The following is an 11802-nucleotide window of genomic DNA, read 5'->3' on the forward strand; positions in this document are numbered from 1 at the left end:
TGGCCTTGGACTTGCAGTGATCCTCTGCCTCAGCCTCCCAAGTGCTGAGATCACAGGTGTGCACCACCACACCCAGCTTCCAGTATTTTAAAATGCATTTTAGACATGTAAAAGGATTTCAGGTTGATAACTGGAACATCGAAACATTCAAGGTAGTTTCAGGGAGAAAGAGTCTCCCTGAAGACAGGAGGAGGGCATCACAAAGAAATCTTGTCCAGAGGAGACAAGAAAAGCAGACCTGGGTGCCTCCAGGGGCCCCTGTGTGAGGCGAGGTTTGGGAGAGCAGGGGATGCAGAGGAGGGAGGCTGGGAGACACTGAGAGGCCCTGTGCTGGGAGGGTTGGTTCCTGAGTGCTGCTCGTGGGAACCGGTTCCTGCTAAGATGTTTTGGGTGTTTGTTCTGATCTTTCTCCAGGAATTAGGGGATGGGTGGAGGGGGGAAGGGATGGGTGAATGGATGAGTTAGTGGTGGTGGTGAATGGATGGATGAGTGGGAGGATGAATGGATGGACAGATGGAAGAACGCATGAAGGAAGGGTGAATGGGCGGAAGGAGGACAGGAAGAAAACACATTCATCGTGTACTGGTTTGGACCAAGTGTGATGCCAGGTGCGTGCACGATTGTTGCTCATTAATCATCATGAGCATCTTGGGGCGAGCATTCATTTCTAATTTTTACAGACGTGGGTGCCAAGGCTGGAAAAATTGAAGTGACTCACCCGAGAGTCGTGGACCCTGTACTCACACCCCTGTACCCCCTCCTGCTCCGCCCTCATGGGGGTGTCCTTTCCTGAACCGCCCACACCCGCAGTGCCAGGCTACTTAAGTGCCCACTCAGCGTAGGGTCCCTCGCTCTGGAGACGAAGGCCCAGGCGGGGCCTGCCTGTCCCTGTAACTCCTTCCCGATCCATTCCAAGTGCAGAGACGTGGCCTTGCCAGCCTGGCCTCCTGCCTCTGTTCCTGCTCCTCGTCCTGGTCTGGCATCCCCCAGGACAGGGTGACTGCACCCTTTGGGCAGAGTTCAGCCTGTCAGCCTCCTGGAGCATCCAAGCGAGTGATAGAGCTTCCTTCGTCGTGTCCTGGCTCTTCACTGAAGCAACATCTGCGTGTCAGCCAGGAACTGTCTCCTCTTGCATAATACTGAACTGGCAGCTCCATTCCAGCCTGTCGCCGAGGGAACCTACCTGACACTAGTGCTGGGCCTGCAGGAGGCCATGCAGGGCTCATGGACTTGTGCCCGCAGCGGTGTCCTTGAGAGAGCTCAGTGCTGACCTCTGCGCGAATAGGATGCGATCCCCAACCACTACACCCTTGACTCCCTCACCCCATGCAGTCAGAGACCACCAGGGAGTCAGAGATCAAACTCCCGGGCCCATAACCTGTTTCTGTTTACAACCATGATTGGGGTTTTCTTTGAAGGCAATCAGAGATTTAAAAGCTCTTTTTGATAAAAACCAATACCACAACAAAATAAAACAAGTGACTCTTCAGTTCATCCTATAGAAGCCCAATAGGTAACTACAAAGCTTAATCTTCATTTCCTCTCTATCTACTTTATTACTTGAAGATTGTGGGTCAGATCTCTGCTTAGTTCTGCATATCAGCACGTTCATCACTTAGGGAATGTCTCTCTAAAAATGGACTATGAAAGCCTGATTGGCCCTAAATTTTCATAACTAATCTCACTGCCCAGCAAGACTTAAGATGTCAAGTAAGAGATTGAAGCCAGGTATGGTGGCATATGTCTGTAATCCTAGCACCTGGGAGGCTGAAACAGGAGGGTTGAAGCAAGTTCCAGGCCAGTCTGGGCTACACAATGAGTTCAAGGCCAGCCTCAACTACACAGTGAGACTCAGTCTCAAAAAAAAAAAAAAAGATAGACAGTGACATTCAACTACCAATTGTACCCAAAAGTTTCCAGTCACTTCCCTAAACCTGTGGTCATCTTGGATTCCAGCAGAGCCTCGGAAAATCTGAGACTGCCCCTCAGAGAGACAGACTGTTCCCCTCAAGTGACACAGAATTTTCCAGAGATGAAGTAAGATAGAAGAAATGAAAAATAAAAGCCGGGCATAGTGGCGCACCCCCGTAATCCCAGCATTCTGGAGGCTGAGGCAGAAAGATCGTTGCAAGTTCAAGGCCAGCCTGGTCTACAAAGTGAGCTCAAGGCCAGCCTGAACAGCATAGCAAGACCCTGTCTCCAACAAAAAAAAAAAAGAAAGAGAAAAGAAGAAATGAAAAATAGGCAAAAAAGAAGGCAAGGAAATAAAAATTTTAAAATTGTACTTTTAAGAAAAATGGTAGCTTTGGGCTACGGATATAGCTCAGCAGCACAAGTGCCTTCCTGGCAAGCACAAGGTCCTGAGTTTGACTGCCAGTACAAAAAAAAGAAAAAGAAAAGAAAAGTTGCAGTTCCAAGACCACAAAGTTTATTCAAGCCTTTTTCCCTTCCTGGAAACTTACTCCAAAATCTTCCTAAAGGTTTATAGACACAATAAGCTTGTAAATTTGTCCTTGAGCTGTCACCTTCACGTGTAAATTATGCTTCCTCCACGCTCAAGGAAGCAACAATATTAGTGGGCAGCATGTCTCAGCCTCAAACACAGGTAAACAGTTTGCATTCTGACACAGCCTGCTAGACGGTCGACCTGACCAAGGGTGGGAATGCGTGTCCTAGATCACCCGTCGTGAAAATGTCCCCGAGCCCCCAAAGTATACCCAGCTCCAGCTCATAAGGCAAGAGAGAGTCTGTGCTCTATTTCTTTGAGTGTGTACCTTTTAATTTCTGCCACATAAAACCTTTCCCATGCTTTTTACTGACAGGTCCTAAAATTCTTTTTCTGTGAGGGAGTCAGCCAGCTTCCAACGGCCTACGTTTAGGGCAGGTTAAATTCCTCATCTCAGCTGCAGGAGCCTCTCAGACCCAGTTCAATGACAGACACTTTGCAAACCAGAACTGAGATAATGATCAACCAGACCCTAGCCCACCTTAACTCTTTAAAAGCTGGTCCCTCCCTTTGTGAAGGCTCAGTGTGATCCTCTCCACCAGAGCTGCGTCTTCCCCAGCTCCCACAGCTGCAGGCCCTTCCCATTGCCTCTTACTTTCTAGTGCTGCCTCATAAAAAATCTGTCTGTACCTCCCACGGATGAGTCCTGAGATTCTTTTTCTGTAAGAAGAGTCAAGAACTATCTGGGCAGCTGGGCATGGTGCTGAACACCTGTAATGGCAGCACTCTGGGAGGCTGAGGCAAGAAGTTTGCAATTTTAGGACCAGTCTAGGCAATTTAGAAATTTAATGAATGCCAGGCAAGGTGACACATGCCTGTAATCCCAGCACTCGGGAGGCTGAGGCAGGAGAATTGCTGTGAGTTTGAGGCCAGCCTGGGCTACATAGTAAGTTCAAGATAAGCCTAAACTACATAGCAAGATCCCGTCTCAAGAAGAAAGAAACAAACAAAGAAAGAAAGAAAGAAAGAAAAAAGAAAAGGAAAGGAAAAAAAGAAACTTGAAGCAGAATTCAGGACCAGATCAAATGGAAGACAACAGCACCAGAGGAACTTCGGAAGGCATTTAGGGGGCTGATGCGAATCTTAGTTTTAAGTCATCAGCATCATTTTGAGGTTGTTAATCACTTACATAGGTTTTTAGAAGGAAATACAAAAAAGGTAGATAATGTAACATTCTATAGTTGGTTACACATGTCTTTCTCACTAATTGCTAGGCAGAATTTACTCTTCTTCTTTTTTTTTTTTTGGTCTTTTTGAGACAGGGTCTCACTATGCAGTTCAGGCTGGTCTTGAGCTCACTTTGTAGCCCAGGTTGGCCTCAAGCTGGCAACAATCCTCCCGCCTCAGCCTCCTGAGTGCTGGGATTACAGGCGTGCACCACCACGCCAGGTGAGAATTTACTCTTACAATAACTAATAAGGTTACGATCGTATAACATGAGGAAGAATCAATCATTGTCTGAAACCAGGCAGAGGTGTCCTTGAGGCGATGACTCTCTGGGACTTGAAAGTAAGCAAAACATCACTGTCTGGCGAAGTTGCACTTACCTTGCGGCTGGCTCTGGGAGTGTCAGGGTTTGTTAAGTTTTGCAGCTCTCTAATTATGAGAATCAGCTGTGCTTCTCAGTCTCATCCTTGAACAGTATTGGAAACATATCCGTGTTAGAAATATAGGATTGAAATTTTTATTACATTTAAAATAGCCTCTACAAACTTAGTGAGACTCTCTCAAAAAATAAAAGAGGGGTGGGATGTAGCTTAGGGTGAAGTTCTTGGGCTCAATCCCAAGTACCACCAAAACAAAAACAAAAAACAAAGTAAACAAAACCCTGGGTGAACTGAAGTTCCCATTTCCTCTCTGAGAGCTTAGACCCCATCTGGTGACACCAGCACTTGCCCATCTGTGGCAACCTGGGGTGGGAAGGGTTTTTAAGCAGAGATGCTGTGGGAGCTGGGGAAGACACAGCTCTGGTGGAGAGGATCACGCTGAGCCCTTCACAAAGGAAGGGGACCACCGGACCCTCTTCAGCACCATCTGGGAGGGAAGCCCAGAGAAAAAGACAGAGGGGGCTTGTGTTTGCCTTGCCCTCGAGGTCACCCTAGAAAAGTCCTGTGGCTTTCATGTCTCCCTGTAAGCTGCTGCTGGCCCAAGAAAGGCTGGGGTGGGTGCAGCCCTTGGAGAGTGAGGTTGAGTAGCGTTTTTGCTGCCTGTTGCAAAGACACATGAGTGGGGTTGAGCGACTCATTCAGTGACACACAAATGCACACATAGCCTGGGTGAGTTGATAGTGCCCACATGGAGACACCGGCAGCTCAAAGCAGCCCAGCTGCCATCTTGGAGAAACACAGGTTTCACTTAGGTCTCGAGCAGTCTGCAGAGCACGCATCTGAAGGTCCCAGCAGTTGCCTGGGGACAGGTCACAGAGGATGCATCAGCAAGCCACAGCCTGCCAATCCCCAACATACTGTCCCATTAACTGTTTTCTTTACTAATAGCAAAAAAGGATACTTTTTGCAACTTAATCAAATGTTCTATAATGCAACAAGGAACTGCCTTTGGGTAACAGCTCATGTATAGTACTTGCTTACAAGTCAATATGTAACTATGCAAATAATTTTATTGGTTTTTTCTGGTTTTTTTCTCCGGTACCGGGAACCAAACTCACGAACTTGCGCTTGCCAGGCAGGCGCTTTTGCCGCTGAGCTAAATCCCCAGCCCCCAATAATTTTAAAATATAATTCTGTGGATGGTAGTGCTTACTTTATTTTATATTTGTACAGCGATTTTAGGCCTTTTGTTTGCTTAAAATCATCAGCTTTTTTTTTTTTCTTTTTTGGTTTTTTTGAGATAGAGTTTTGCTATGTATTTCAGGCTGGCCTTGAACTCACTATGTAGCCCAGGCTGGCTTTGAACTCGTAGTGATCCTCCTGCCTCAGCCTCCTCAGGGCTGGAATTACAGGTGTTCACCACCACACCCAGCAAAATCAGCAGCTCTTTAGCCTAATTCTAAGCATTGCTTTGCCCTTTGTGCAGGTACTTTTTTGCGCACATTTTGTGATGTATGCCAAAACTTTGCATTGTCAATATTGCAGCGCCAATTTAAACTTGTGACCCAAAGAAATAATGTAAAAAAAGACACATAGGCCATACAGAAGCATAGGTAGAATTTATTGTAAAGTAGATATAGAGTTATGCCTTCAAGCAAGAAGGTGGGCAGTGTCACAGAGACATCTGCAAGGACATGAGTTTGCGTGCCTTTTTTGCACATAAAACTTACTCCTGGGGTTCAGGGAACTACGGTGATTACGATGTTTATTGACATTTATCTTAGGGAGTGTGGATATCTCAAAAATGTCCTCCTTGTTCCTTTCTGGTGGTCAGTGTACCCTCAGGGGCCTTAATCATATAAGAATCTAAATCAGGTTTTGAAACGAGGGAGGGTCTTTAATGAATACTCCCTTTTTTGATGTTGTTACCAGCTTTCTGGGGTGCCGTGGGCTCCTTTTAGAGGCTCTTTTCGGGTTCATGTGGTCCCGAACACAGAATTGGGCAAGACAAGGGAAAAACATAGCAAGATTTTACATTTACTAAAGATGGGAAAAGAAATATGCTCTTCAGAGTGAGAGCAGGCCACTGAGAAAACAGCATAGTAACATCTTTCGTACCCGTTCTTCAGGCTGAGGTCAGATTTAGGCCATCTCATCAAAAACAAGCTTGATTTCACACCAGAAGAATTGGAGATAGCACTTTCTGGTTGGTCCCAGGGCCAGGGCTTGGGAACTGTGTATTTCTGCCCATGTGTCTAGGCTTTCTGTGATTGACAGTTCTTGCCCACTTGCCCAGCTGGCTGGCCACACCCTAACCACACACCTCATTTCCCTCTGAGAGTCGCAAATCCCCATAATTCTTCACGTGTTGTCGAGGCTGTGGAAGTCTCTGTCTTCACATCATTACATCCAGTTGAAAGGGACTGTAGGCCCTACCTTACCTCTCCAACTACCTGGGGATATTGTGGCTCATTGGCTGGGCTTAAAAAAATAACCTGTTCACACTATGATCCCAGCACTTGGGAGGCTGAGGCAGGAGGATCGCTGCAAGTTCAATGTCAGCTTGGCCTACATAGTGAGACCTTGTCTCAAAACAAAAACAAAAAACAAAACTGTCAGAAGACAATGAGCGATGAGCAAGGAGTTAGTATCTACGGCAAGAGCTGGTGAGCTGCCTGTTCAATGGGAGAAAGCTTGGTCAACCTGTCCAGAGAGTCATGGGCTATAGTTTGGATCTGAAGCCTTGAACGGATAAACTTTACTGTTCAATTGAGGGTGCAGAGCCAAAATAAGAGAAGAAGGAGGTCGGCGTTTCTTTGTCTGTCTTAAAAGATGGACTGTGACAGAGAGAGCAATTACAGATCTCCACCATTCCTGTGGAGGAGAAAGCACGGTGAAGAGGGACAATAGATAAACTACCAAAAGCCTGAGAGCTGTAGCCCTGGCAAGATTATAGATCCAATTAAAAACAAGAGTCCCTGCGTGCCCATTTAAGTTGTGGTGGATTAGGGGTCATTAGTGACCCTACTTCGCTATACCTGAAGCAGTACTGAAGCCTTGCTCTTGGGGTAAGAACCTCAGCTCTGGGGCTGGGGATTTAGCTCAGCGGCAAAGTGCCTGCCTGGCAAGCGCAAGGTCGTGAGTTCGGTTCCCGGTACCAGAGAAAAACCAAAAAAAAAAAAAAAAAAAAAAAAAACAACCTCAGCTCTTCAGAGGTTCACAGGAGTAACCTTTTTCTTTTGGGTGGTGGTTTTTCCTCAGACAGTTCAGGTGGGCCTGGGTTATCCTAGAAAGGTGAATCTAGCTGTCTAACTCCACCCCCTTTACTACAGTGGATGTGGCAAGGATCAATGAAAAAGGATCTTTTCATTTTGAATTTTTTTAATTTTGGTTTTAATTGGTCTACAGAAGTCTCTTCTTTTCAAGTTTTAATGAGTACCTAGGTCAGTGGCTGGCAAGACTTTGTTCCTATATAGTTGAATAACCTGTTGTACTTGACCCAAATTAATAAAATATTGTAAGAGATGAGTATGGTGGCACAGGCCTATAATCACAGAACTAGGGAGGCTATGGCAGGAGGATTGTTGTGAGTTCGAGACCAGCCTGGGCTACAAAGTGAGTTCAAGGCCAGCCTGAACCCCATAACAAAACCCTATCTCAAAAAGACAAAAAAATTAAAAGATATTGTAAAGGCCTCCATGTAACACCCCAAGTGGACCATGTTCAGCTCAGTTTTGGGGGTGTTTCAATCTTCACGACTGGCAATAATTGGAGCCAAGACTTAAAAGTCTTCTGGTGAAGTTTTGTCGAGCTTTATAGAGTCTAGTTGGTTCCTTTGACCTTCCCAGGTATGGAGGCCTCCATACAGAATGGAGACAGTTCTTTATTCCCAAAGCCTTTGCCAGCCCCACAGTTAACTGAGAGGTAAAAGACTGTTGTCACTCTGAAGGGGCTGAGGTAATCTAAACTGGGGTGATTTCTTGAAGAGCACCTTGACTACCTCCACAGCTTTCTCTGAGTGGGGAGGGAAGGCCTCAATCAAGCTTGTAAAGGGGTCGATTAGAACCAGTATTTGCTTAAATCCCCACATAGTCGTATGGAAATAAAGTCTAATTGCCAGCCCTCCCAGCTGGTCCCTCTCCTCTGTAGAGGTTCAAACAAATCAGACGTGCTGGGCTTGCCAGTGTTATTATAAGCTTTGCAGACCTGTTGGGTGATCCCTGCTAGTCCTAGTCCTATGCGAATTCATGTGGACTATTCCTGTGAAAATACATTTCCCACGTACGTCTCTTCCCATATGGAAAGAAGCATGAAGGATTTTTATAGCTTTCCACAGTGTTCCTTGAGGAAAGACTGGTTTGTTTCCCAAATACCACCAATAACCACTTTTAATTTCCCCTTGTTCCAAGTCCCATTTACCTTCCTGGGGGATATAGACTGGTTTTTGGTTTTCTGTTTTTTTGGTTTTTCTTTTTTTGGTCTTTTTGAGACAGGGTCCCACTGTGCAGTTCAGGCTGAACTTGAGCTCACTTTATAGCCCAGGCCTGTCTCGAACTCGTAACGATCCTCCTGCCCCAGCCTCCTGAGTGCTGGGATTACAGGTGTGCGCCACCATGCCCAGCTTAGACTGGTTTTAATGGTTCATCAGGAACTAGGAATAAGGCTTGAGGGGCTGTAAGGCTGTCCTTCTTGCCTGTTAGCCTTTCGATTTACCAGGGAGGAGAACTTTGACATGTCTCTTTGGTGTCCCTTGCAATGAATGACAGCAACCTGCCTTTTAAGGTAGGAGTTGTAGAGGTCCCTGCTTGTGATTTATGCATGATTGCCTATTAGTTAGCAAGCCCTTTTCTTTCCAGATTGTTCATGGGCATGTAGCACAGGAAAGGCATATTTGGACTCTGTGTAAATGTTTAGTTTTTTGTTTTTTTCTGATATCAGTGCCCAAGTAAGGGCTATGAGGTCTGCTTTTTGAACAAAGGTCCCTGGGGAAGGGGTTTGGCCTCAACAACCTGTTGTGAACTAACAACTGTATAACCTTTTAATGTCCTTCTTGGGCAAAACTGCTTCCATCAGTGAACCATGCCTCCTCAGGGACTTGGGGGGCAGACCTTGCATAGGTCTGAGAAATCATTCACAGGGGTGAGGCCTGAGCCTGTAAGCATCAGTCAGGAAGAATGAAGACTAGAGTGAGTTGTTATGGTAACCTCAGAGGTGTCTAGAAGCATGGCCTCATGCTTGGTAAGCTGTTCCACTGTCAACCACAAGTAAGTCCTGTCTCAAGAATAGCCCCGACCTGATGGGGACTCAGGACCTTGAGTCAGAGCATACTTGGGCAGAACAAGAGAAAAAGAAGATAAAAGCAAAAATGAAAGTACACTTGTGTTTGGGAGATGCAGCGGCGGCTACCATGAGAAGTCATGATAGCAAGGTCTTCTTGGCATCTGTGTCCTTTCCACTGTCCAAATCTCAAGGAGACCCACAAGAAGGTCTACATATGGGTCCTGAGAAGGGGTGCTGGGTTCCCACGCCTCAGGTTCTCAGGTCTAGGCCATCCTATTGAAAACCTGCTGGAGTTCTCATCAGAAGTCCACATGCAGGGCTTTGGGAACTGTTCTGTGCATTCCAGGAGCTTGTAATTAACAGGTCACATCTACTTCCCCAGCCAGCTTTGCCATGCCCTAATCTCCTATCTCATTTTGATAAGGCAGTAGAGGTGGAAATCTTTATTTTTTTCTATTTGAGAGAAGAGGGAAGAAAATCTTTAAAAGTTGTAAGTACAAGGATAGCTGTACTTTGCATACTTGCAGCTGCCCCAGTTGACCTTTACTGCAGGTTCCCTTTGTTTTATTCAGGCCCTCAGGCACATGCTTCTAAATTACCTGAATTTCTGTTGGAACGGGGAGATCTAACCTAATTCAGAAGACAAGTGGGTAGAAGGCCCCTATGTTCCTTAAAAGTGGAGGCCTTAACTCTTACCTATGAGGGTGAGATTTCCTGGTGTCCACGAAGTCATTTGAAAAAAAGAAAATGGCAAACAAACATGGCAGATCCACGTGACTGACTCATACGATGAACCTGTAGCATATATAATATATAGGGGGAAGGGAGGAGACCACCAGGCTTGTGTAAAGGCAGCATAGCATGGAATTTATTCTGCCTAGCACGAAAGACCGTCTGCTGCCAAAGAGACCTGTGACCCTTTTTATAGGGATGGAGAGAAGGCAGGGGACATTAGGTGGGAAAATCCCAATAAACATCTGTGGTCAGAGTTCTCTGGCAGTCTTGCATCTCAGTGGGCAGAGTCCTTGAAGTGTCCGATGTAAATTTTCAGGTGTCTCCAAATGTCCCCAGATGTCCCCAGATGTCCCAGGAGCTCCTTTCCTGTGCCTGCGGTCACAGGGAACTGAGCATAGTCCCCTGCTGAGAGCTGAGTTTCCTGCAGAGCGTAGGGCTTGTGCTGGCAAGCAGGGTGGGAGCTGGGGGCTCAGGTCTGATTCAAAACTTACAGCAAGGGGCTGGGGATTTAGCTCAGCGGCAAAAGCGCCTGCCTGGCAAGCGCAAGGTCGTGAGTTCGGTTCCCGGTACCGGAGAAAAACCAAAAAAAAAAAAAAAAACAAAACTTACAGCACCAAAATGGCCCCAAATATGGTAGAATCATATGCCTAATTAAGAGGATGAAACCAAAATGGCTGCCAAGCAAGCCAGAAAGGTGGACTGGGATCAAATAAGACCCTGAGAAAGTGCCTCACTAAGGACACCCAGAGATAAAAGGCCGTTTAGGGGAAAAGCACACATGAGACTTTGAGCGCAAGCAGGTTCCCAAAAGAGTGAAAAGGCTGAACAAAGTACCAGAGAAGACAAAAACACGAAGAAAACAGCCTAATAAACTCTAGGTCAGACACCTGGATCTGAACGGTCTGCTCTGCTCTGCTTTGGCAGTTGTTAAGTGATTCATACCCACAATGGGTGACCAAAACCCAGAAAGAGAAGAAAGAAAAGGAAAGGTAAACTTAAGGAGGACCTGTGGGTCTCTATTACCAGCTGGGGGGAAAAGGGGCTGTGCACTTCCGCTGCCCCACCCCACGTGGTGGAACACACTAGGAAACCTGTCCAGCAACCGTGAGAAAACTTCCTGCAACCCTCCGTTTCTATTAATTTTTATCACCCTCCAGTTCCCTGCCTCTCCCTGACAACCAAAACCAGAAAAAAATATCAAAGGGTTTGAGCCCTTTGACAGTTGAAAGTCCATCCTGGGGGAGAAGGACAAGAAGGAGTTTGCAGCTTTTCCAGGGGAAAGAAAGAGGGAAAGAAAAAAACTAAACCAGTCCTTCTCAGCTTGAGTCCATAGATATCAGAGAGGGGGAGAAACAAAACCATGCCCAAAGGTTTTTACTTCTTCCGGACTGGTTTCACCAAAATGTTACCGGGTTCTAGGTTCTGGGGACTCCTCCTAGAGATTCTTTCTAGGTTCTTCTTTTTTTGTCTTCTTGAGACAGGGTCTTGCTATGCAGTTCAGGGTGGCCTTGCTCACTTTGTAGTCCAGGCTGGTTTCGAACTTGCAAGGATCCTCCTGCCTCAGCCACACACCTCCCCGCCAAGTGCTGGGATTACAGGCGTGTACCACCATGCCTGGCCTCTAGGTTCTTCTTGTCCTAAACAAAGATTTAGACAAACAAGTACAAAGGTTAGTGAGGGTTTACATTTATTAAAGGTAGGAAAAGAAACATGCTCTGCAGACTGGGGGAGGGC

At 46.3% G+C, this 11802-nt stretch overlaps 1 protein-coding gene across 1 annotated transcript in view; it reads right to left on the minus strand.

Annotated features, from left to right (window-relative positions):
• Positions 1-4136, minus strand: part of LOC102018232 (prostatic spermine-binding protein-like) — a 13164-nt gene extending 9028 nt beyond the window's left edge. The window contains exon 1 of the mRNA XM_005391409.1: positions 4054-4136. The gene's annotated coding sequence lies outside the window, so the exon portion shown is untranslated. The remainder of the gene's footprint in view (positions 1-4053) is intronic.
• Positions 4137-11802: the final 7666 nt, after the last annotated feature.

The sequence above is a fragment of the Chinchilla lanigera genome, unplaced genomic scaffold (assembly GCF_000276665.1).
Source record: "Chinchilla lanigera isolate Chin_1 unplaced genomic scaffold, ChiLan1.0 scaffold00041, whole genome shotgun sequence".
Taxonomy (NCBI): Eukaryota; Metazoa; Chordata; class Mammalia; order Rodentia; family Chinchillidae; genus Chinchilla; species Chinchilla lanigera.